Below are 24,270 nucleotides of genomic sequence, written 5' to 3'. Positions count from 1 at the left end.
GGCTAGCATTATCACCTGTGCTTTGGAAAAGTTCTTGGTTGAGAGTAGATTATTTTGCAACCAGATGTACCTAGGAATTCCCTTCAATTTTGAAGAAATTCCCCACATCTACTCAAAGAGAAACTTCGTTAGGTAATAATCCCACTGTGGTTTGTAGAAAGCAACTATAGTGTTTTCAACTACACTGACAATGATAAAATGTAATACCACAGTCATAGTTGGTAATTTTATGCAATACTTTCATTTTTACAAAATCTTCAGCGCTGCTTTCTGCTTAAAGTCTTTATAAATGTTCTATTATTCATTCAAATAGGTTTTTACATAATAAAATTAATTTTAAAATTTGCTCCTCCCTTCTCTGTACATTTTGTTTTATAACATTTTGTCAAAGGAAATCCACATTCCCTGACTTATTTAAATAAAGATGTAAGAATTTAGTTATAAAAGTACTGCTTTCATCAGCTGTCAGGTCATTAAGGTAATATATATAATTCTCTCTGTTTCATTGTTAGCAAATATTTTTGTGAGCATCTGAGAATTCTCCTAAAAGGCAAAAAGATGCGTTTTGCCAAATAGAATCATAGAAAGATTTGGGTTGGAAGGGGCCTTAAAGATCATCCAGTTCCAACCCTCCTGCCATGGGCAGGGACGCATCCCACTAGATCAGGGAATACCTCCAGGGATGGGGCAGCCACAACTTCCCTGGGCAACCTGTGCCAGTGCCTCACCACTCTCATGGTGAAGAAATTCTTCCTTATGTCTAGTCTAAATCCGCCCCTCTCCAGTCTATACCCATTGCCCCTCGTCCTATCCACTACAAGCCTTTGTAAACAGTCCCTCCCCAGCTTTCTTGTAGGCCCTTTCAGGTACTGGAAGGTTATTGCAAATATATATTATTATCTAGGTTTTAAAAAAGCCAAAACGTGCCCAAAGAATTAAAAAAAAAATATGAAGAATTAGTGTCAGGCTTACTGGTTATTGTTCTTTCTTCATTAACATCCTCAAATACAAGTTTCTTGAAAGGGAAAAAAAAAAGTTACATGGAAGTTGTGAGCAGTAGAATACAAATAAGGGAAGATATATGTTTCTAAATCAACTCCACCCTTCCCTACAGCAGTTGTGTCTGTGGCTGGTTCAGCACACACTTTCCTCTTTCTCTGCTGAATTCATGGATTCTAGATTTTTGGAAACAATTGAGTTTGCAGACTCATCTCTGTAGCTAATTGCTTAGACTTGTCTCTCCTGATCCTAGAGCTTCTTTTTGTCTTTTGCTTTTTTTTTTGTTTGTTTGTTTGGGGTTTTTTTGGTGTTTGTTTTTGGGTTTTTTTTTTGATGTTTAGAGGCAACTTTTAATGTCGTATACCAGTTTGATTGTTATTAGATTTAAGGGCAGATAGAGCTGCATTAACACCTTAACAAGTACAATTTAGTGCTTGCCTGCTTCTTATCCTGAATAATGTTGATATGTTGGCATCTCAGTGCATGCATCTTCAGCAGTTTTCCTTTTGCAGCTTGAGCCTTGCATTATAATAACACAGAGTTTAAGTCATTGGAACTTATACATGTTCTTATGTGCTTTGGATTAGGTGCAGGAAACTGGAAACAAGTACATTTCTGATGTTAGACAGTGAAAATGACTGTCTCGGTGCATGCTTTAAAATACTTATGTTGTACATAACTACAAAGTACGATAAATGTGTATTATAACCTGCAAAAAGTGTTTTTTGTATTCTTTCACAAAAGTCCAAACTACTTTTGTATTGTTAGTATAGCATTAAATAATTCTAATAGTGTAGCTCCCAATATTAATATGAAATTTGGAGGTGTTTTGTCTTCAATACTTTTGACCTTTTCTGATTCTTGTAGTAGGTGTTTTTGCGACTGTTACATGAATGTTCTCTGTAACGTATGCAAGCTGAGAAATATGAATAAGCTGCTGTTTTTATAATAACAGCGGTTGTTTAATTTTCAAGACTTTTAGTATTTAATTTTTAGTAATATAACTTGTGCTCTTAATTTTAAAATATATAGTAAAAACTGCTTGTGGAGAGTATGTGAAACTAGCAGTATAATCTGAAATTGATTTCAGTTTGTTAGTTCTCATACTAATAGGATTCATACAAATTCCAACTGTAAAAGGTAATTACAAGTCAATTGTTTTTAAAACTAACAGTTCTCAGTACTATAGAATTTCTGGGTCAAAGAAAATATTAAAAAACTACAGAGACCAGTATCTGTCTTGTCAACAACAGAAAGAACAGCAGTTTTGACATGGCAAGAAAATTTCCCAGATTACAGTAAATTTCCCAATTGTTTTTAAGTTACTGAATGAAAAATGATTGGTAGGGACATATTCTTGTACATCTTAACATAGCTGAATTAAACAATTATTCTTGAAGAAATTTCAATGTTTATTTTTTGTGTTGTCTACACAGTGTTATCAGTGAGAATAACATCTTGCAAAATACTTGAAACTGCAAAATATTTAAAAATACTTTCTTTTTCATTTTTTTCTAATTTTTTTTTTTTTTTTTGCCAGTGTTACATACTGATCAAGTTTTTAGAACAGTGTGATCATAAGGTCCTTCCCCTAACAATCACAATTGATTTAGATGCAGCATTGCACTTGCGTATTTTCACCTACTGGTATGGCATTGAATTTGTTAATAAAGCATGACTTCTGTTTTGCAGTCTTTTCATCTGCTTCAGTTTTACCTGGACAGATTGCCCCAGCATCCTCTCAATGTGGAATTATCTTTATTTCTACGTTGTTCTCCTGTTCTAGCTTGTTATAATACATAAAGCACCTTTGTATTCTGCACTATCAGCAGTCCCGTACAGCAAATATGAAAAGGTAATAGTGGATAGGTTACTAATAGTTGTGAAGAATCATAAGAAGCCAGTGGTACATCTGAGGGAAATAAGAGACTAGGATTCTGAGTTGTGAATTTGTAGGTCATGAGGAACTTAGGTTTCTAGGGAAGGCTTCATGGGTAAGAGACATTGGTTTTGGTCTTGTGGAACCCAACTGATATTCTCCTGAAAGGAACTGGAAGCCATGTAGCAGGGCAGAGTAGCCCATCTTAGGGAATTGGAAGTGTTTGAATGTCTCAGCTGCCTGTTTGCTGAACCAGGATCTACCTTGGGTAGGTATTGTGAGTTATTTCTCAAATTATCGTAAAAAACAACAGTACTGAAATATTGGTCAGAAAGTAGAGAGGCCTGGTAATTTGAATCAAATATTGGTTGATATTAGTTGGAGTCAAAGTGCATGGTCTAGCTGCAGCACTGTTGCTGGTTTTTTGCTTAAATTATGTCAATACTAAGAGCATATTAATAATGAAAACTCTATTTTTATCCAAATATTTTACAGGAAGGAAATAGTGTTCTGTTTTGAGATTTTGATACTTACTGTGAAAGCGAGAAACAAAGTAATATTAGAATGATGAATTGGCCCTTTTTGGGGAGCTGAAAAAACAACATACTTTGAATAAACCAATGGAAATGCATTCTTCTCTCACTTCTAGCTATCTTACCAGTTTGCCAACCAACAAATGGAAAAAATAGCTTCCTTTTCAACTAATTTTGATATGACATCTTCAGTATACTCACTGACTAATCAGAAAAATTGTTATTTTGCCGCATGAAAAGCAATTAATCCATTTCTCGTATAATATTTTATTATTGATTGAAGATTCCAGGGGTGGCAAATTCTAGCGCATTGTTGTATCTTACATTTGATGGCTTGCTTGTATTTGTATTTTGAACAGCTGCTTAAAAACGCAATGTCTGACGTACTGGGTTTGTGTGGCAAGGTTTTTGTAGCAGGGGTCCTGCAAGAATGGATTCTATGAGAAGCCGCTAGATGCTTTTCCTCTATGTCCAACAGAGCCAAGGCCAGCCAGCTCTTAGATGGAGCAGTCGCTGGTCAAGGCTGAGCCAGTCAGCAATGGTGGTAGTGCTTCTGTGGTAGTGTATTTAAGAAGGCAAAAACCCCTGCTGTGCACAGCAGCTGTGAGAGGAGAGTGAGAATATATGTGAGAAAAACAACTCTGCAGACACTAAGGTCAGTGAAGAAGGAAGGGGAGGAGGTGCCGCAGGTGCCAGAGCAGAGATTCCTCTGAAGCCTGTGGTGAAGACATCGAGAGGCTGGCTGTTCTCCTGCAGCCTGTGGAGATCCATAGGGGAGCAGATGTCCACCTGTAGCTCAAGGGAATGTGTTTTTAAGATCGTTTTTACTTATCATTTTTGAACGGCAACAAATTAAATTAATTTCTCCAAGTCAAATCTGTTTTGCCTGTAATGGTAATTGATGAATGATCTCTTCCTGTTTTTATCTCGACACATGAGTTTTCTGTTATATTTTTCCTCCCTTGTCTATGTGAGGAAGGGAGTGATATAGAGCAGCTTTGGTGGACACCTGACATACAGTCATAGTCAGCCTGCCACATCTGGCCATATACAGGGGTTAATTTTGTTGATATTACTGTCACCTCATGGTATAACATAGGTATTATGAAGTTCAGTATGAAGTTCAGTGTTGCAACAATAATACTTTTTTTAATAAAATCATGTTTAAATCCCAATGTCAGTAAAGAAAGAAACCACTATAATAACAGTTTTAAATAAATATACACGTTACTACTCCTCATTGATAAGTTATGCTTTACCATATTATCTTGTGGAGAAATGGATACATAAAGAACAAGAAATAATATTTCAGAACATTGTTTCACTCTGTTGTTATTGGTGTATATATGTATACATAAATGAATAGAAGATTATTCTTGTCCTTTTGAATGGTCAGTGGAGTTAATAATGCACAATGTACCTAAAATAATATAGTGCAAAATTTCTTTGTGGATATATCAAAATGTTCTCTAAATCTCCTTAATTTAGCATATCTACTTAAAACATGATCTTCGTGTTTTTGTTTAAAAAAGAAATAATCAAGATCTATATATTCCTATATATCCTGAAAATATTGAACCCTGTATCTGCTGATAGCCTTTAAGGATGACACATAGAAGTTTTATTCCTTGTTTTTCACAAAATAATCTAAATTGTAGGAATGAGCCTTACAGCAGCTGCAAAGATTTGTGCTGCAGGGCCTTTAATGCAGATACTATTTACTGAGTGTAGTAGTTATGCTTGTCTAAGTTGATACATGAGACTAGGAAAATTTTTGTTAGAACAACAGATAAAGCGTATGTATGTGTGTGAGGAGATGAGAGGGTGAACAAAACTTTTGTGGGAGCTTAAGCCCTGCTTTAGATGATGTTTGAAGAAATATTTTTGCAGGATGGTCACATTAAGAAGTACTTCTGTGCCTGAAAATTCAGCTCATTTCTGCAGTTTAAGTGAACTACTCTAGTAAAGGAGCTCTTAATATGAATTTTGTTGCCCCAGCTGAATGCCAAGGCCCTTGAGTGCATAGGCTGTGAAAATCAATAGGATTATTCATAAAGTGAAGCACATTGAAATTTTTTTTTGTATAAGCATTCAGAATCTGAGTGTTATTTTTTGCCAGTACTCCTAAGTATCATCAGTTGCAAATTTGTTGTGAACCATGGTGGCTTCTGTAAGTGAATCACGTAATTCCTGGATATGTCATGGGCAGTATACTTGCATCCACTATCTTACAGCACAAGAGAGACTATTATAGACTAGTTTATAATTGGAGGAAACCCGTAGAAAGAGAATAGATCTCTGTTTAATGCATCTCATTTTTGTCTATGGAAACATGCACATTTTTTGTCTATTTGTCTGCTTTGCAACTATTTAGGAAGGACAGTTCTTCACAATGCTTTCAGCTAACTGAAAATTAATCCAGTTATTAAAATCTACCATGGATAAGAAGAAAGTTTCTGTAAAGTGTGAACCATGAAATAAGCTGAAGTTGGCAGCTTTAATCTGCTATGAAGCTGTAATCACGTAAACTGCTGGTAGACTGCCCTTAAGCTATTCATAGTATGCAGTACTCCTAAAGAGGACTTAATTAAATATAGTCTTTTATGGCCAGTAATACACCAGTATAGTGTACTGATGATTATGTTCCTTACTAATCTTTCAATTGCCATGCACCTGAAACGTACTGAGATGGATTAATAAAAATTGCTTGGATTAAAAAAAAAAGGTAAAGTAAATTCTTTAGGAAGTATTATAACATGTAAATCTGTAAAGTTATTTTTACTTCAATGACATGGAAACATTTTATTGTATTTATGTTTAAATGTCTGTCAAGTCTACCTAACACAATATGAAGAAATATTAGTAGTCTGAAGAAATGCATATGATTTTTTTTCAGTTTTATAAGTAGCTGGTATTTTAGGAGATATTCATGTTTCTGGGAGGTAGGGAATATGCCTCTGAGTTGTCTTTCAAGTATCCTTCATGACTTCTTTTCTGTAAAGCAAAAAAAAAAAAAATCAAATCAAAATCCTCCCTCTCTATCTGTGATGGTCTAAAACTTGCAGGACATGGGGAAAAAAATGAGCAGGATTCAGTAGTGACTTTCCATATGTGTTTTAGATAGTAAGTGTTAAAAGCATTCACGAGGTGTTACACCTAATTTAAAAATATTTTATTATTTGTTTACTTTAGAAGGCCCTATAAACTGAATCATAAAAACTGCTTTGTATTGTATTGTGCCTTAAAATTAAATGTCTTGCATAATGTTATTTTTATGTACCTGTTCCTATTTTATATTTCAGTTTCATCAACACTGAAAACTTTATCTTAACGTAGTCAAATGTTACATCTTTCATTGCTGCAAGTCTGCCTTGAGGGAACTGTGAAATAAGCATCTGAGTTATATAAATGTGAAGGTTATGGTAAGACTGATCACTATCAAACATGTGCGTTAGTCCTAGTGGTGCTTTTTTAATGCTCTGTTCTTTTCCAGACAGTGTTGTCTAGAAATTCAGATGATTGAAACAGGGTTCCCAGCTTCTCAGAAAATGTCTTGAAGTTTTGTGTTCTCTTTCTGAACAATTATCTAGTAAGATTTCTTTAGTTATTAAAGCTAATTGTAATTTCTTCATTGTTTTAGAAAAAATAACGAAGTAACTGTACTTATGACTGCACAATGTAGCTAAACTGTGATTAGTATTTGAAAATACTGTCAGCACATTTTTTAATGTAGTTGGAAAAAAATGTTCTAGATACCACTGTACGGAGCTAGCAGCCTGATTTAAATTAAGCAACAGTAGGAACAGAAGTGTTCTAGAGGATAATTTCTAAATTGCTAGCAGAGTTGTCGTCTATGAAAACATGGAAGAACATAGTTTTGCAGAATTCTGATTTTAGAATGCTTGATTAAATCAAAAAGCATGCTAAGCTCTTTCTTTTACAAACAAATAAGGGATAAAATAAAAAAAAGTGTCAAAAGAAATTATCAGAAACAAAGCAAAGACTGATAAAAGGGTTTAAAGGAGAAAGAGAAGAGTCTCCTGTGAGAAAATATACTAGGCATGTAGAATAGCTTAGTGTAAGTTTTAGCCTTAGAAGGCTAAAATGATAGGTGTGAAATGAGATTAGAGAAAAAAGAAATAAAAGGAGGTCTGGAAAAATGGTACTTTATTTATGGAAAACCAGGAAACAAGCAAGTTATAAAACCAAAAAAGTTATGTGATTCTGATAGCAGTATCTGGATCATATTTGATCACAAATCTGAAAGAAGGCAAGAGTGGGAATGTTGCTAATAATGATAGAGAACGTAAGCGAAATGTAAAAGGTTGTTGAAATTTTTGTCATTTGGCATTTCAAGTTTCTTACTAATGGGGAAACAGAATGCTGAACACTTTTTTAAAAATGTTTTTTTTTTTGCTGTGCCAATATGGGAAGATTTTAACTGTCCTGGGAGTGAAATGTGCGTGTGCAAAATGGGAGTATATACAATTATGAAAACAGTAAGTGTTTTTTAGAGTTAGTTTTCATGTTAGTAAAATCCTTGTTTTATTAAAAATAATTATTTTGTCGCTTTATTTCACTTTCAAGTTGTGAATGCATATGAAAAGCTGTATTAAAACCTAGGAGAATAGAAAATCTATAGCATTTTGAGTGATTTAGTAACTGCGTTGCTTCTAGCTCTGTTCTGTCTGCAAGTATATCTTGCATAAGCAGCTAAGTGGCTTCTATTTAAAGACTAAATCATTTTTAGTGTATTGTCAGAATTATTGCTTTCATACTGAGTCATCAGTACAAAAGCTCCACTTTGGAGCCATATTAAAAATAAGCCCGCACTATGTACCCCAGTTAACTGAAGAGCTAAGAGTTGCTAGGTTATTTTGTGTTATTTTGGCTTGCTGACCAAAAGTTTTAATTTATGTTGTAAACCTACAGTACAGAGATTCCAGCTCAGTCTTTTGGATGATGTCTCTGTCTTCAAATAGATTATGGATGTTTTTGTTGCTCGAAGTAGCCAGTTGTACTATGAAAAATAGCAAAACTGGTTACAGTTGGCAGTGACAAGTTTCCCATCTTTTGCTTGTGTATAAGCTTTTTTGGTGTTATATTAAATGCTTAGACTGTTTTGTGTTTTTAGACAAAGATTTTTTAATTGAAAAAGAACAAACCACTTTGTTCTAATAGGTGGAAAATAAAAATAAGTTTACAATTATGGGAACATTGATTTGAAAAACGGAAATGATGATACAAGTTTCTAAATCAATATACAGAAATAAATATTTGCCTATCTTTTGTAATTTTATTTTATTTACTGTGTATATAGTACCAGGCAATTTAGTAGTAAGAACTGCTTAAAAGGTGATTGCTAAGAGGAAAGCAAGCAGAGTAACTAAGAAAAATTTTCTGGCAACTAGCTTATTAATTTCTGAAATGGATCTACCTTAATGAAGGTAATATTGTGGGGACTATAAGTAGTTGAGGTGTAATACCGTATGTATAGCATGGCTCACGGCTGTCTTAGGCTTTTTTCTGGAATATGCAAAAGAGGAGTGCTTTTTCTCCCTGGTTCAGAGTCACTTTTTGTCATAGGAAACTAAGAAACTCAGAGAAGAGTCTACTTAGAAAGATCAGTTGTCGTATTTCCTCTGCAGATCACGTGTGAAATGAATCTGGAAATGCTGAGTGAAATACCTGCTACTTAAGGAAAACAGATTTAAAGATGGGCAGGAGCCTAAGGCCAATAGACGAAAATTTCCTTGGAGGTCTCATTTCACTCAGAATATTTTAATACAGATGTCTCCAGCTGAGGCAGCTGCAGATTGAGCTAGAATGGAAAAGAAACTCCCTAAATGCAGTATTACCCTAGAGCTGTAACAGTGGATGTGTTCAGTGTAGAGATCTTAAAATGAACTATACAACGAGATGTGCTAAACCCAATGCAAGACAGGCCATCCCTTCCAGACTTTTTCCTCTGGTTTCCCATGTCTACCCACGTATTCTAGGAAAGAGACATCTACACTTCAGGAGACGTTATATATGTAGGATAATTTTTTTTCCTTTTGTTCCACTGTTCTTAACTATCATTCTTCCACTTGAGGGCAAGTACTCCATCAGGCTGGTGTGTTATGCCCTGGGGAGCTTTGCAGGTTCCCTGTGAATTGCTTTTCAGTTGCAGGAGTGTACAGTTAAACTTCATTGCTTATCCTACCTCTGTTATTTTATATTAAAGCTGTGTTCTTGTCCCCTTCAAGAAAAGCAGTGCCATTAAAATGGCATTTGCACTGCCTGTTTGAGGCTTTAAATTTTGTTGAGTAGACATAATAAAAATTTCCATTCTCTGGCATTTATGATACTGGCAATTTTGCTGGACTACAGTCCTTTGAAAACACGTGGTGTATTAGGACTGAAACAATAGTAAAGCCAAGTGCAACTGGGACTTTCTACTTACTAAGATATTTAGCTCCTGGGAATTTTTGCAGGATTTCATGTGGGATTTTAAAATTCATTTTAAGAGATATATTATACCATTAAAATTACAAGAGGTAGCTATTATTTCATGCTCATCTAATGCCGTGATACCATACGGCAATGGAGATCTGTGAGCCTCTAAATGTTTTACATTTATTTTTGTCATCTTTTAATAAATTATATTTCTGGAAAGTAGCACTTTTTATGTAGCTACTATTATTGTATTTAGATACTGCTATTTCTTTCCAAATATTTTTTGGAAAAACTTGTGCTCAGTATGCTTTCAGGAAATTGTGTATGTCAAACTCATAATGCAAAAACAAAGTATATTTTCCCAGACACTTAGTATTCCATGCAATAATAGTGTTCTTGCTCAGTGCTGTTGATGGTTTCGTTTTAAGTATGTTGGCTTTATGATAAAAAACTACTTCCTGTCTTTTGTATTTTTTCTCTTTCTTCTTACATAGATGTGTTCGGAGATGGCCTTCTGCAAAAATGCAGTTATTAAATGCATTGAGAATTAAAAGAAGGCCAGTTCTGTTTTTGAGTACCTCTGTGAAATATTAACTCATGATGAGAGTCTTTTGTAATTTTAATTTGTATTTAAGAGTAATTCTGTTTTATGAAGTTGACTTCTGAGTTTTAGAAGCTAATTTGTCAGTTCTAGAATGGAATTTTTATACTCAGTGGGATAAATATATTATTTAAAACATTGGGTTTTGCAGCTCCTATATTCTCGTAGCAGCAATGTGCTTTATTGTAACTGACACATTGCTTCAACATTATCCCAGAAGCCCCTTGATGTCTTTACAGTCCAGACCATAGAAAGTTAACCTGCTGTATAGGTGGCCAGCTGTAAATGCCAGTCTTATGATTCTCATATATACCTCCTGTTTAAAGCTTAAGCTCGATAACAAAGTGTTTTGTGTCATGTTGATTAACTGAGAAATATCAGCTGATAAGATCACTGCGCTGAAGTTAGAAATGTCATACCTTCTCTTTTACTTCACAATAGATGCTTAAGAAATAGCATGAAACAACAGATCTCTATTGGATTCTTGTATGTATAAGAAAGCAGATGGATTTCCTGTTAGCAAACACTTTCTCAGAAATACAGATAATGCAGAAATAGAGAACTCACAGGCTTTTAAACTACAGATGTTGCTATATCTTCTGTAAGTATAGAACCTGGCCTTACCATGACATCAAAGCAATCTGAGTGCTTGGTAAACAGTGAATAAACAAGTTTTGAGACACGTCTGAATTACTGTGTACCTGAGCAAAGTGAGAACATGACAAGGGAGGACAAGTTCCCTAGTTTATTAAAAACTGAAAGAAAACTAAATGAGGTGCAGTCCTTTGTACCACTGGCTTGTCAAAACTACTTATACATAATACAATAACAACAATAGATGTATATCCTTGGTTGTGTTTGTTTCATCACAAGAAGTTATATCACAGAATCAGCAATCTATACACATAGTCATTATAATAGAAATAAACTAACTGCAATAGCTATGACCACTGGCCACAACTAAAGAAGAAAAGACTAGTCTTTATTTTAAAGTAATGTAACAATGCAATAATTTGTTATAGTTGTGCCAGATACCTGCCTTTCCAGATTTTGCTTTAGCTGAAAATTTTGAGATATCTCCGTAATTATAATGGCTTATTTTGGTTAGTTGCAACTTCTAGCCGTTCTAATGATATGTAGGTTTTCTTTTTCCTACTACCTGTTTTAATACTTAATTCCTGTGAAAACTGAGTTATAAGCTTCTTAGTGATACTATCTCATGTAAACAGAGGAATATCATGCTCAGTAGGTCACGTTTTTTTAAGAAGTAAGCCTTAGATTTTATTTTTCAGAATGAATTCTTAATCAGTCCTTTGATACTTCTGAAATTGCAGAAAAAATAGTCCAATTTCTTTCTACTCCCTAATGTATCCTTGTTGTAGAAGTTTGGGTTTGTGTTTGATCACCCTCTGAAAAATTTTATTGCATTCAGGCACGATTATACCTTTTGGTTTTTTTTTTTTTACATTATTGTTTCTTGTCTTTTTTTGAGCACTATATTATTCCTCTTTTATGTACTTTTCTTACAATGGTTTGTCTTGTTTTAAATATTCTTTAAATATTGTGAGTTTAGTACCCTGTGAGAAGATGAACTGTTTATGGATAGACATTTTTAAAGGGGGGTTAAACTGTATCAATTTGAAAATAAAATGTCACCAGAGTCTTTCTCATTACAAAATAAAATTAAAATTAAGGACTTAATCTTCAGTTAGTGGGGTTTTTTTTTTGTTATGTCATGTTATTCTTAGTGAGAAAGTTATAATTAGAAACAACTGGTAGTTAGTAGCAGTTTGGATTTGATTTGTGACATCCTGTTATAGAATGTAGTATAACTATATAAGAGAGACTTTATATATGCTGAATACAACAAAAACCAGAGAAGGAAAACCAGCTATGTTTAATCTTACTTAAGCTTTCAAAGGGATGGGAACGTAATTTGCAGAACTTAAATTTATATTTAGATGATTGCAATATAATTATGTATATGAGAAAATAAAAACCCAGTTGTCATTATTGTGATAATAACACTAAAAAAGTAATGCGTTTTATGCTCATTTAGTGAACATGAATGTGTCAACTATTAGAGCTAAGTGATCTTTTTCTCGTACCAAGCTGAGTAGCCAAGTCCTGGCAATATAAACTGATTAAGGACTGCATGTAAGAAATGTTCCTTACTGACCACTCTTACATGTTAGATATTGATCAAAACAGTAAGAGATTCACATTTCTAGTTCCCAAGTAGTTATAAGACAGCTACACTACCTTGTTTTCTTGGAACAAGAAGTATATATTTTTGTCTTTATGAACCCTTTTCCCTGCTTCTTATCTAAATATTATTTTTCTGGCAAGTTCTAATAATTTTGGCACATACTAATCAGTTTTGAAAGAATCAAGTGAAAACAGTATTATTTATTTTAGCTGGACTTTTATCTGTTCTTTCCAACTTTCATCACTAATGAGGTAAGTAGAGTGAGAAGAATCACCCTTGTGGCTATAAAAATGATAGCTGCTAAAACTGGGGTAATTCTTTTCAAATGGAATATGATGAAAAATTAGGAATCGACTATATAACACTTTTTCAGTGTCTTTCAAAATGTTCAGTCATAATATTTTTCTTTCTGGACAATACTTTCACTGAGTTCTTATTTTGCTTTCTGTATAGAATCATAGAATAGTTAGGGTTGGAAGGGACCTTAAAGATTATCTAGTTTCAACCCCCTGCCATGGGCAGGAATATCCCACTAAATCAGGCTGCCCAAGGCCCCATCCAACCTGGCCTTGAACACCTCCAGGAATGGGGCATCCACAACTTCCCTTGACAACCTGTGCCAGTGCCTCACCACTCTCATGTTGAAGAAATTCTTCCTAATACCTAGTCTAAATCTGCCCCTCTCCAGTTTGTAGCTGGGCCTCCTCATCCTGTCCCCAGGATATGGTTGGCCTTCTGGGATGTGAGAGCACACTGCCAGCTCACGTCGAGCTTCTCTTCAACCAAGCACCCTGAAGTCCTTCTCCACAGGGTTGCTCTCAATCGTATCATCTTCCATCGTGTACTGAAAATAGGGATAGCCCAGACCCAGGTGCAGGAAAACTCCTTGAAGACCTGGAAGTCTGCAGCCAGGCTGCTTCCAGTCTTAAAGTCACTGATGAGTTCACTTGCATTGGTTGAAGTCCCTGAGTAGGATGAACGCTTGCGAGCATGAAGCCTCTTGTAGCTGCAAGAAGAAGACTTCATCGGTTGTATCTCCTCGATCAGGTGGCCTATAGTATACACCAACTACAAGGTTCCCATTGGTTCTTCTGTCTTTAATTTTTACCCACAAGCTTTCAACCTTTATATGTTTATAAAGAACCTTTCGATCTGAACACTAGTACATGAAAAGGAAGTGAAAAGTAATGATCTGTTTCTGTACTTAAACACGTGCCAGTCTTTACGAAAAAAATCTGCTGCAACATTTATAGCAACACGAATTTAGCATCCAGCTGCTTAAGTTCCTCACATCTTGCTGTTTAGTAAGTCAATTTATTTTTTACAGAACTTATGTTCTTATACAGATAAATTTGACACTATCATGAAATAAGACACTAATCAATTTAAACTCAGTAGTTGCCTGCTATTAATTGCCATTTACACACATTTAAATGCAAAGCTCATGATAGCTCTGATTCACAAAATGCTAAAGATATTTTTAATACGGGAAAAAGTCTTGAACTCTGTATGCGGCAATAAGAATTTGCATTCCTTCTCAGGTAGGCATCTCACAATTCTATTAAGATTTCCCCTCAACACAGACTCGTTGTCTTTGAAAGCTAGTCAGGAAGATATTTCTAGATTTGCAGATATATGCTTAACACACAATATTGAGCAATAAGTTGTAAGAAAATGAAGTAATTTGAGTAAAATATAGTCTTTATTATGTTTTTGCTTATGCTTATCCTTACATAGTAATAACTGATAAAAATTATAGATTGTATGGGTTTCTTAGTGCATGCTTTGATGTGATGTGTGTTTAGCATTATTGATGGAAGTTCTATGCAATTCTTACCTGCATGATCTCTTATTTGAAGATGTCAGTGAGTCATACTCATAGACTTCTAAACAAGTGGAAAACAACTTGCCCCAACTCTCTAATTTCATGTTAGCTAGAAAATATGTTACCTCTATAAATTTATATACACATGTTAAATCCAGTTGGAGGCCAGTCACAAGTGGTGTTCCCCAGGGCTCAGCGCTGGGTCCAGTTCTGCTCAGTATCTTTATCAATGATCTGGATGAAGGAATTGAATATGTCTTAGTAAGTTCGCAGATGACACTAAACTGGGAGGAAATGCCTATCTGCTTGAGGGTAGATAGGCTCTACAAAGCGATACGAACAGGCTAGGTCTATGGACTGAGACCAACAGGATGAGGTTCAACAAGACAGAGTGCAGAGTCCTGCGTTTGGGATACAACAACCCTGTCCTGCGCTACAGGCTTGGGGGAGAGATGACCCCGAGAACTACCGACATGTCAGCTTCACCTCATTGCCTGGAAAGTTCATGGAACGGATCTTCCTCGAAGCTGTGCTAAAGCACATGGAGGACATGGAGGTGATTAATGGCAGCCAGCATGGCTTCACCAGGGGCAAATCCTGTGTGACCAACTTAGTGGCTTTCTATGATGGGGTAACCGCAGCAGTGGACATCGGTAAACTGTTGGATGTGATCTATCTGGACTTCTGTAAAGCCTCTGACACGGTCCCCCACAACATCCTTCTCTCTAAATTAGAGAGATATGGATTCGATGGGTGGACGGTAAGGTGGATAAGAAACTGGTTGGATGGTCATATTCAAAGAGTAGTGGTCAATGGCTACAAGTCCAGATGGAGATCCGTGATGAGTGGTGTCCCTCAGGGGTCCGTCCTGGGACCGGTGCTCTTTAATATCTTTATCAATGATATTGACAGTGAGATTGAGTGCACCCTCAACAAGTTTGCAGGTGACACCAAGCTGAGTGGTGTAGTTGCCGCACCAGAAGGACAGGATGTCATCCAGAGGGACTTGGACAGACTAGAGAAGCAGGCCTCTGAGAACCTCTGAGGTTCAACAAGGGCAAGTGTAAGGTCCTGCACCTGGGTCAGGGCAATCCCCGTTTTCAGTACATGATGGGGGATGATGTGCTTGAGAGCAGCCCTGAAGAGAAGGCCTTGGAAGTGCTGATCGATGAGAAGCTCGGCATGAGCCGGCAGTGTGCTCTCACAGCCCATAAAGCCAACCATATCCTGGGCTTCATCAAAAGAAGCGTGGCCAGCAGGTCAAGGAAGGTGATTCTGCCCCTCTATTCCTCTCTTGTGAGACCTCACCTGGAACACTGTGTCCAGTTCTGGAATCCTTAACATAAGAAGGATATGGAGCTGTTGGAACAGGTCCAGAGGAGGGCTACAAAGATGATCGGAGGGCTGGAGCACCTTCCCTACGAGGACAGGCTGAGAGAGTTGGGCTTGTTCAGCCTGGAGAAGATAAGGCTCAGAGATCTTGTAGGGACCTTGCAGTACCTGAAGGGGCCCTACAGGAAAGCTGGAGAGGGGCTATTCATAAAGGCGTGTGGTGATAGGACCAGGGGAATGGGTATGAACTGGAGAGGGGCAGATTTAGACTGGACATTAGGAAGAATTTCTTCACTATGAGAGTGGTGAGGCACTGTCACAGGTTGCTCAGGGAAGCTGTGGATGCCCCATTCCTGGAGCTGTTCAAGGCCAGGTTGGATGGGGCCTTGGGCAGCCTGATCTAGTGGGAGGCGTCTCTGCCCATGGCAGGGGGCATGGAACAAGATGATCTTTAATGTCTGTTTCAACCCTAACTATTCTATGATTCTAAGAGTGGCTAAAATGCTGCCTGGCAGAGGAAGACTTGGGGGTGTTGGTTGTCAGCCAGATGAATACAAGCCAGCAGCGTGCTCAGGTGGCCAAGAAAGCCAATGGCAGCTTGGCTTGTATCAGAAACAGCAGGACCATGGAAGTGATTGTGCTCCTTTACTCAACATTGGTAAGGCTGCGCCTTGAATACTGTGTTCAGATTTGGGCGCCTCATTACAAAAAAGATGTTGAGGTCCTAGAATGTGTCCAAAGATGAGCAACGAGGCTGGAGAACAAGTCTTATGAGGAGCGGCTGAGGGAACTGGGGTTGTTTAGTCTAGAGAAAAGGAGGCTAAGGGGACGCCTTACTACTGTCTGCAACTACGTGAAAGGAGGTTGTGGCAAAATGGGTGTTGATCTCTTCTCCTAAGTTACGGGTGATAGGAGAAGAGGGCATGGTGTCAAGGTATGCCAGGGGATGTTCAAATTGAACATTAGGAAAAAGGGTTATCAGGTACTGGAACAGGCTGCCCAGGAAGGTGGATGAGGCACCATCCCTGGAGGTATTTAAAAGATCGATAGATGAAGTGCTTAGGGATACAATTTAGTAGTGGACAGGTACAGTTGAGTTTGATCTCAGATGTTTTCTCCAACCTAGTGATTCTATGATTCTATGAAAAGGCTGGCTCCAAATAAGAACTATAGGAACTGCAATTAATAATGTCTTCTTGTATTTAGATTTTAATTGGAGAGTATTTTGCTGTTTTATAAAAAAATATAGGTATAGAACATGAATAATTGTGTTTCAAAACCAAAGAGTAATCAGTTTTATTATTGATTGAGCCAGTGGTTTATTTCAGAAACTGCTTGGTGATGCTTGCAACAGTGTCTGAACAGATTCTAGCGATCCAAGATAGGCAGTTAATGAACAGTACTGAGATGTTGCTAAGGTAAAAGCATTGCAATGCAAGTGTAAAGCCTCTACAGAGAAGATAGTCTGAAAGAAGTTGTTTTTTATCCTCTGACAAATTATAATAGAAAGTGCAATTTTGGTTGAACTCAGTAAGATTAATTTGATCAGTGGAGTAAAATTCTAGCATCAGGAGTCTGTAATCAGGCTGGCATTTACTCATTGACATTCATTGCCACTCAACAGCAGATAAGTACAGAGTTAAGATTTAGAACAAATTCATTCATTGGTATAAACAGACAGTATACTATGGTTGTATCATTTGGAGTAAGTGAAAGTTTTCAGATTGTTTTTAATGTGATTTTACCAAATTTTTCCTTGAGGAAATGTGTTTATCTCTGTACTGACTTTTCTCTTAGTTGTAACAAGTGGTTTGGAAAGAGGTAAGATTGCCTCATTCCAAAAATCTTCCATTGTATCCTTCAAACACAGGAACACGAATACCAGTATTATTTTTAATATTTCAGTGGTTTTAAAAGGGTGGAAAAGGCTTTGAGAGCAAAACCTTAGAAAAGTATCAATATTAAGGCTCTAAATCCTTGTATTTGTGGAGTTTGTCTTGGATGCTCAAAATCAGGATGAAATCACCAATAAATCCTGCCTCAATGGAAATTTATAATATTTGTATAGGGAAGCCCATAATATGACTGGTTGCAATAATTTTTTTTCTTTGACTTGGTCCACATTTGGCCCAAATGCAGTATGCTTTCTGCCTCTGTTCATATAATTTGGCCAATATGTGCTGAAATAGAAGATGTGGAAAAACCACAAAGAAAAAAAAAGAGAATGGTAGCTCTTAATTCTAAAAATTTACGTATGTGTATATACAGTGAGAATATGAATCTTCCCATACAAGAGGATTTCCACCTACCATGCTAACATGGTTGAGTTGTGGTTTGAGCTAGATTAGAGTCAGTTCTGCCTCCTAACTCAGTCATTCTAAGTAACTTCATTTTCTGAAAGCTAACTGCATGTTTTTGAGACAGTGTTCTTCTCTAAAAGTGATAACACAGGGCATTGGTATGCAAAAAGGCCAATTCTTACACACAAACAAGGCCATTCTCGAGCTAGTGAAGGGAGCCACACCTGTGAGGAGGGACGAAGAGGGCAGGTGACCCTAAACTGAACAACAGATTATTTTATCCCGTATATGTCATACTTGATATAAAATTGAGAGATCACAAAGCTATCACTCACTTCTGTAATGGCCAACATACAGTGAGGAACTCGTCTGTCTGATTGCTCTGATCCCTGAATCCAGTTCCTAAGCTCAGCTCCCTCTTAGCTGTGGACTCGTTCCGTTGTGTCTGCTCTACAACAGTTGTGATGATGTAGAGTCATTGAGGAGTGGGGGCCCAATCTCATAGATTTGTATATATGTTATTACTTTCTAATTATTTCCTTCATTATTATCACTATTAACATTTCATGAAAACTGTGGTTCTAGTTTCCAACCCACAAATTTTTTCCTCTTATTTCCCCCTCCCCTTTCCCTGGGTTTGGGTGGGAAGGGAGTTGAGAACCCTGCTGCATGGTTTTAGCTGCTGAAATTTTGGTAGGGAGAGGGCTAAAGCCATGGCGGTTTGATAACGTTATTTGATGACAAACTTAATTTCTTGAGTTACAGCTTCACATTTATAGTAATATTATTACCTAAGTATAAACTCATTTTGATATGTAAGACAATGACAATTATTCATTAAAATCTACTGTCAGGAAAATCTCTGAGCAGAAGACTGAACATGAAAAAGTAATACACAAGTGAATGACAAGAAAACTTTTATACCAGGTTTTTCTGGGATAGCGTTCTCTGTTAATTCAAAAACATATCTAAGAAATCAGTTACTATAGATATTCCAGGTAGTTATATGTAGTATGTCCAATTTAATATTTTTTTTCTTATTTATTTATATAATTTTTTTTAGGTGAATTGGATCTCATCTCGAGTGGGAGTAAATCGATGTTTTCCAATTATCTTCTTTGATTTGTAGATGAAAATCTAACTAGAATCTTCACAAGCCTTCTGCAAATTTATTTGTTGTTTACAGGTTGCTTCTTGAGAGAAATCTGTTACTTATTTGTTCTCCCATGTTACTGCATGAGTAATAAAGTATACAAGTAGGTCTAATCATTCAGTCTTTTCAAAAAGCTTCTGAGCAATGTTTGTTCTAAAACTTACAAAATAACTGTGGTGTTAGGAGTTGAATTTGGTAACCTTCTATTTATCATTTTCTTTAGTGCAAGATCTTGCAAAGATTTTACCTTTTTTTTCTGTAGGTTGTTACATTTTTTTATTATATTTTTATCATTCAAAGCCTCAGAAATCCAATTGTGATGTACAAATTTTAAAAATCAGCAATTTAACAAATGAATCAAGTTACATGCATGCTCAAATGTGTTTAAGAATTTGAATTAATGAGCAAGAAGAAGGAATGAAGAGGAGTGGCAAAATATGTTGGTTAGATACGCCATATGCACGTATTTTTTTTAGGTGATGTTCAATTGTATGAGCAGACTATTAGGGCTAGAAGGTCAAAAATGGCCACTCCTGGCTGATCAGAATTAAAATCTGAAGAATGGTTCATTGCACAAAATTGTAGTGGTTTTTTAATCAACAGAGAAATGATAAAATGCATTTCAGCAGAATAGATTCTGCTGAAATAATTCTGAGTATTCAATAATAATTCTGAGTATTCAAGTAGATTTTTACGGTGAAATTATGAAAAAAATGGTTTGTCTTTGGATGTTTTCATGTTCTGAAAAGGAGATGCAGCTGTTTGTTCTCAAGATACTTCCATCCTCCACTAGTTTTTTAACGATATAAAAAATCTTAGACCTTAAACAACCTTGTCATAAGAAGAGGAGAGCTCCTTGCATTTTTAATTCCCTTTGTAGGGACTCCTTTCCTTTGTAATGTGATGTATCTCAACGTCTGAAGTAGGTCAGACTGATCTGTTGGGCAAGCTGATAATTCAGTTTTTCTTTATAAACACAGAGTACATCTGAAGCATCTCAGGTAGGGACTTCTTTAGTGCAGTGAGGACACATTTTGAATGTGTGGATAGTGAAAGAGAAGGGAATAAAATGCTGGATTTGCCTGACATCTTTGTGGCCCAGGGGTTGTTTAAAAATGCACTATTGTTATTTTAAAGTGTGCCAAGAATAGTTTGAATGAAGAAAATGATAACATTATGTCTCCCTAAGAGGATGAAATTTGCTTTGTTGCTATAGAAAACTAGTTACCAGACCTCAGGTAATTCTAAAATACTGGTTGTTTTCAAAACTGTTTTCACAGTACAGATGCTGTAATAGGCAGGCGTTAGGGATGTATATGGTGCTGTGATGCTTCTGCTTGTCAGTCAGATTTTTTGGATATGTTAAGTTGACACAGCAGGACTTATTTCTTCTTCCACATAGTGTCATCATCACAGGCCCCTTCCCTATCACTTAAACGTATGTGTGCTGAGATTTCTGTGAAGAAAACAATGACATCTGGAACTTTTATTGCCATTAAGTTCACTGAAAAATAATTTTTTTTCTTTATAAATGTGTTAAAGAAGCATAGAATTCTATTATATTAATCTATATAAATATATTTTTATTATGTACATGTGTGTATGCATATGTCAAGGATGTATTGAGCTTATATATAAGGTACTGTTCCATAAATTTGCTATTTAAGACCCAAGTTTCTGAGTCATTAAAATGCAAAAATCAGTTTGAAATCTGTAAAGACCGATGATGGTTTTAGATCTTTAGAAATAACCAGTTAATCCTCAGAAATAAATCACTAAATTATCAGAAATAAACAGTTATCTTGGTTTCTTTATTTCTATTTTCTTAAAACCTTTTGTAAGTAGCCTGACTGACAATTCTAAAGGAAGATAATTTGTTTTATCACCAAGTAGAAGAGTCAACATTTGGGTTTTTGAGGAAAGACTCATAAAACCTTAACTCAAGCAGGTACTAGCAGGTGTCACTATAAAAAAAAAGTGATTCAGAATAATGGCTATAAATAGATGAGCCGTTTTAGTCATTTGCCTTTGAAAGCGGTTTAATAATTCCATGCTGAGTCCCCTTTCAACAAATTTAATGAAAGTCAGCGTGATGTTGTAGCCGTTACTATTGGATTCTTCTACCATCTACTTGTGTTTCATGGTGTGGGAGATTAAAATAGCATCTAATAAACTGCATTAACAGTTCTACATTCCTCATTTGAAGCACAATTGCATACAATTCCTCCACCTCTGGAGGGTGCCCCTGTTTTTCTGTTCATTGTTACTGTGCCTAGGAATTAAGAATTGTTAAATAGCAATTTTGTGGCTTTATTCCCTGTTCATTGTGAGTGTCAGTGTGGAGCAACTCTGAGGCATTTGAAGCAGGATGTAATGATTTGATTTGCAGCCTGCTGTGAAATTTTTTTAATCTGAATGGCCCTTTTGGAGATTCTACTTGATGAGCATAAGAATAACTGATGCCTGTATCAATGCTTTTATCTATTGATTTTCATTGATGCGAATAAGACAGAGCAATATTTTAAGCCTAGAACACATTTTTATCCAAATTTTAATTACTTCAAAATATTGTTTTTTTCTCTTGTATCCTTCTTTGCACTTAGGATCAATCGAACTATGTGTTTATTTCGGTGCTTGAGGAATGTGCTTGGACAGCCTGATCTAGTGGGACGTGTCCCTGCCCATGGTAGGGGCTGTTGGAACTAGATGAGCTTTAAGGTCCCTTACAACCCAAAGTATTCGGTGATTCTACGAACTATGCAATTTCAAGGGAGTTCAACACAGGGTTCAACTGCTGAGTGCTTTCTATAACTTAATTATTTTTACGCTTTATGCTTTCCAGTAAGTTCATGGGGCCTATCATAACAAAACACAAAGAATGGAGGCTGCTTTTTTTTGGGGACTATTTTAGAGGTACTGTCTGTGTTTTCTTGTGAGGTGTCAGTGTATTGTTGGGCCAGTGGGAGAGACATCAGTTCTTCTTGGATTCCAGGTACAGTATCTATAGGATGTTCTCATATTCTCAGCCCTTTGAAGTTTGGAGACTGCTGGTGCTGCCTGTAATATAAAAGAAAAAGTTAGTTGTAGTGGAAGGGTGATTTATTTGAATACTTAAACTGTCTATTTGTATCTAAGATATATGCATATATATTCCTACAGTAATATACAGAATTAAAATAATTCCGTACTGTTTACTGCCAAAGTACAGGAAGTCTCATTTCTTGACTGATTTATTTTACATCTTGGTTCATGTTTCCTTTTCAGCAATAGTTTCGTCATCTCTTCTTGCGTGTATAGTCTCAAAGCCTTACTGAGACTCTGGTTTCTTAAAAAACCTGCTCTGTGCTTTAGACCAGTTCTCCAAAATGGTCCCAAATCCTGCAGGGCTATGCATAATCTTTTCTGTTAATTTTGCTGTGTTTCTGGGACTTACCTGGAACAGGTATTTTCTGGTAGCCTCTTGCAACAAATGGTTCTGTGAACAGTCTTCAGATGTAAAAGTAGAAATTTTCCTTACCTCAATTTGATACATAAAATAACATTAATTCACCATATTACCTTTACTTTTCTACATGATGTCAGTTACCAGTTCCCTATCTTCTACTCTGCCCTAGCGCTCACAGTCTTCTGACTTTCTCGTCTATGGTGTAATTTTCACTGCTTTTTGCAAGCATGAGGCACGATGGGAAAGAATGTGGGAAAGGCTGGACTTCATATATATATATATATATTTTACCAATTTGTTAATCCCAGATTGCCACTGTAAAATAATTTTTTTTTCTTTGGTCTGATACTGCTTTGAAAAAGGTATATTTTTAAAATTATGAATTCAGTGAAATAAATTCCTGTAAGTGGATATGTGTACTACAGAAACAATCTATTAACAGGCACTGTTTCTGTATGTTTTTCACTGTTTTCTATATGTTTTTAATATCCAATCAAAATAGAAACTTTGTTCATGGAGAATATGGCCTTTATTTTTTTCGCCTCTCAAGGACTAGAGAAAATGATTAGTACTTCCTTATGAATTGCCTCTTCATTTAAGCTGGTTGCTGCGTATTTGAGGAATACTATCTTGAGTAATTTTGAAATGAATATGAAAGCCTATTGAACTATAAAAGGTAGAGTATTTTATGAAACTGAAACATAGTTTTATGGAAAAGTATTTATTTGAACTTGCAAATAAAATGAAACAATCCCTCCCTACCTTGTTATTAAATGTAGTATTATTATATAAATAATTGTAGAGGATATGAAACGGGAGGATTGGGAGATAACAGACTTTTAAAAAGCCATTTGAAATTAACTGCTGTGTACCATAGATGTCTTTGCTTTATCATAGTATGGAGACGTTGCCTCTCAGCTCCAAACATAATCTAATGTTCTTAATTTTTGGTGAATGAGAGTTGTCTTGAAATCAGATGTAGCTTTTAGTTCAAGTAAGAGGGAATTTTGACAGCATTAGTGAGGAATGACTGTTTTCACAGTGAACATTGAGAATGTACTAAACAACTGGTGTGATTTAATGGTTACTAAGTTAATGCAGAACAAAAAAAGGCAAGAGTGGTGATGGTGTCCAGAGAAATGTTACTGGCAGTTGTAATTGTCATCGCCTTTTATATGAGGGTGATAGTGACACTTCCATTGGCTTCAGTAGGTCATAGGTTTCATTTAAAAAAAAAAATAAAATATCAGGAACCTTTCTGAAGGGTTTAGACATTTCTTTCTAATCTAATAAAATAGGCAGTGGCTTTCTACTCAGGATAGAGTCAAGAGAAATAAGACTATGAACCTCACCAAAGGTTGCATTGCAGAAGCAATGAAAGGTCAGTTGTACATGGAGCAGCATGCAGAATGTAAACGTGATGCTGCTGGATGTTAGATTTGGAAAGATGCAGAGAAAAATAGTACTGATTTATTTTATGTTGAAATAAAGGCCCTTTGGGAAATAGGATGCATATTGCTATATTATTTGGAGAAGATATCTCAAAGTCGTTCTGA

The sequence above is a fragment of the Cuculus canorus genome, chromosome 4 (assembly GCF_017976375.1).
Source record: "Cuculus canorus isolate bCucCan1 chromosome 4, bCucCan1.pri, whole genome shotgun sequence".
Taxonomy (NCBI): Eukaryota; Metazoa; Chordata; class Aves; order Cuculiformes; family Cuculidae; genus Cuculus; species Cuculus canorus.
The sequence above is the reverse complement of the archived record's forward strand: the minus strand, read 5'-3'. Positions refer to the sequence as shown.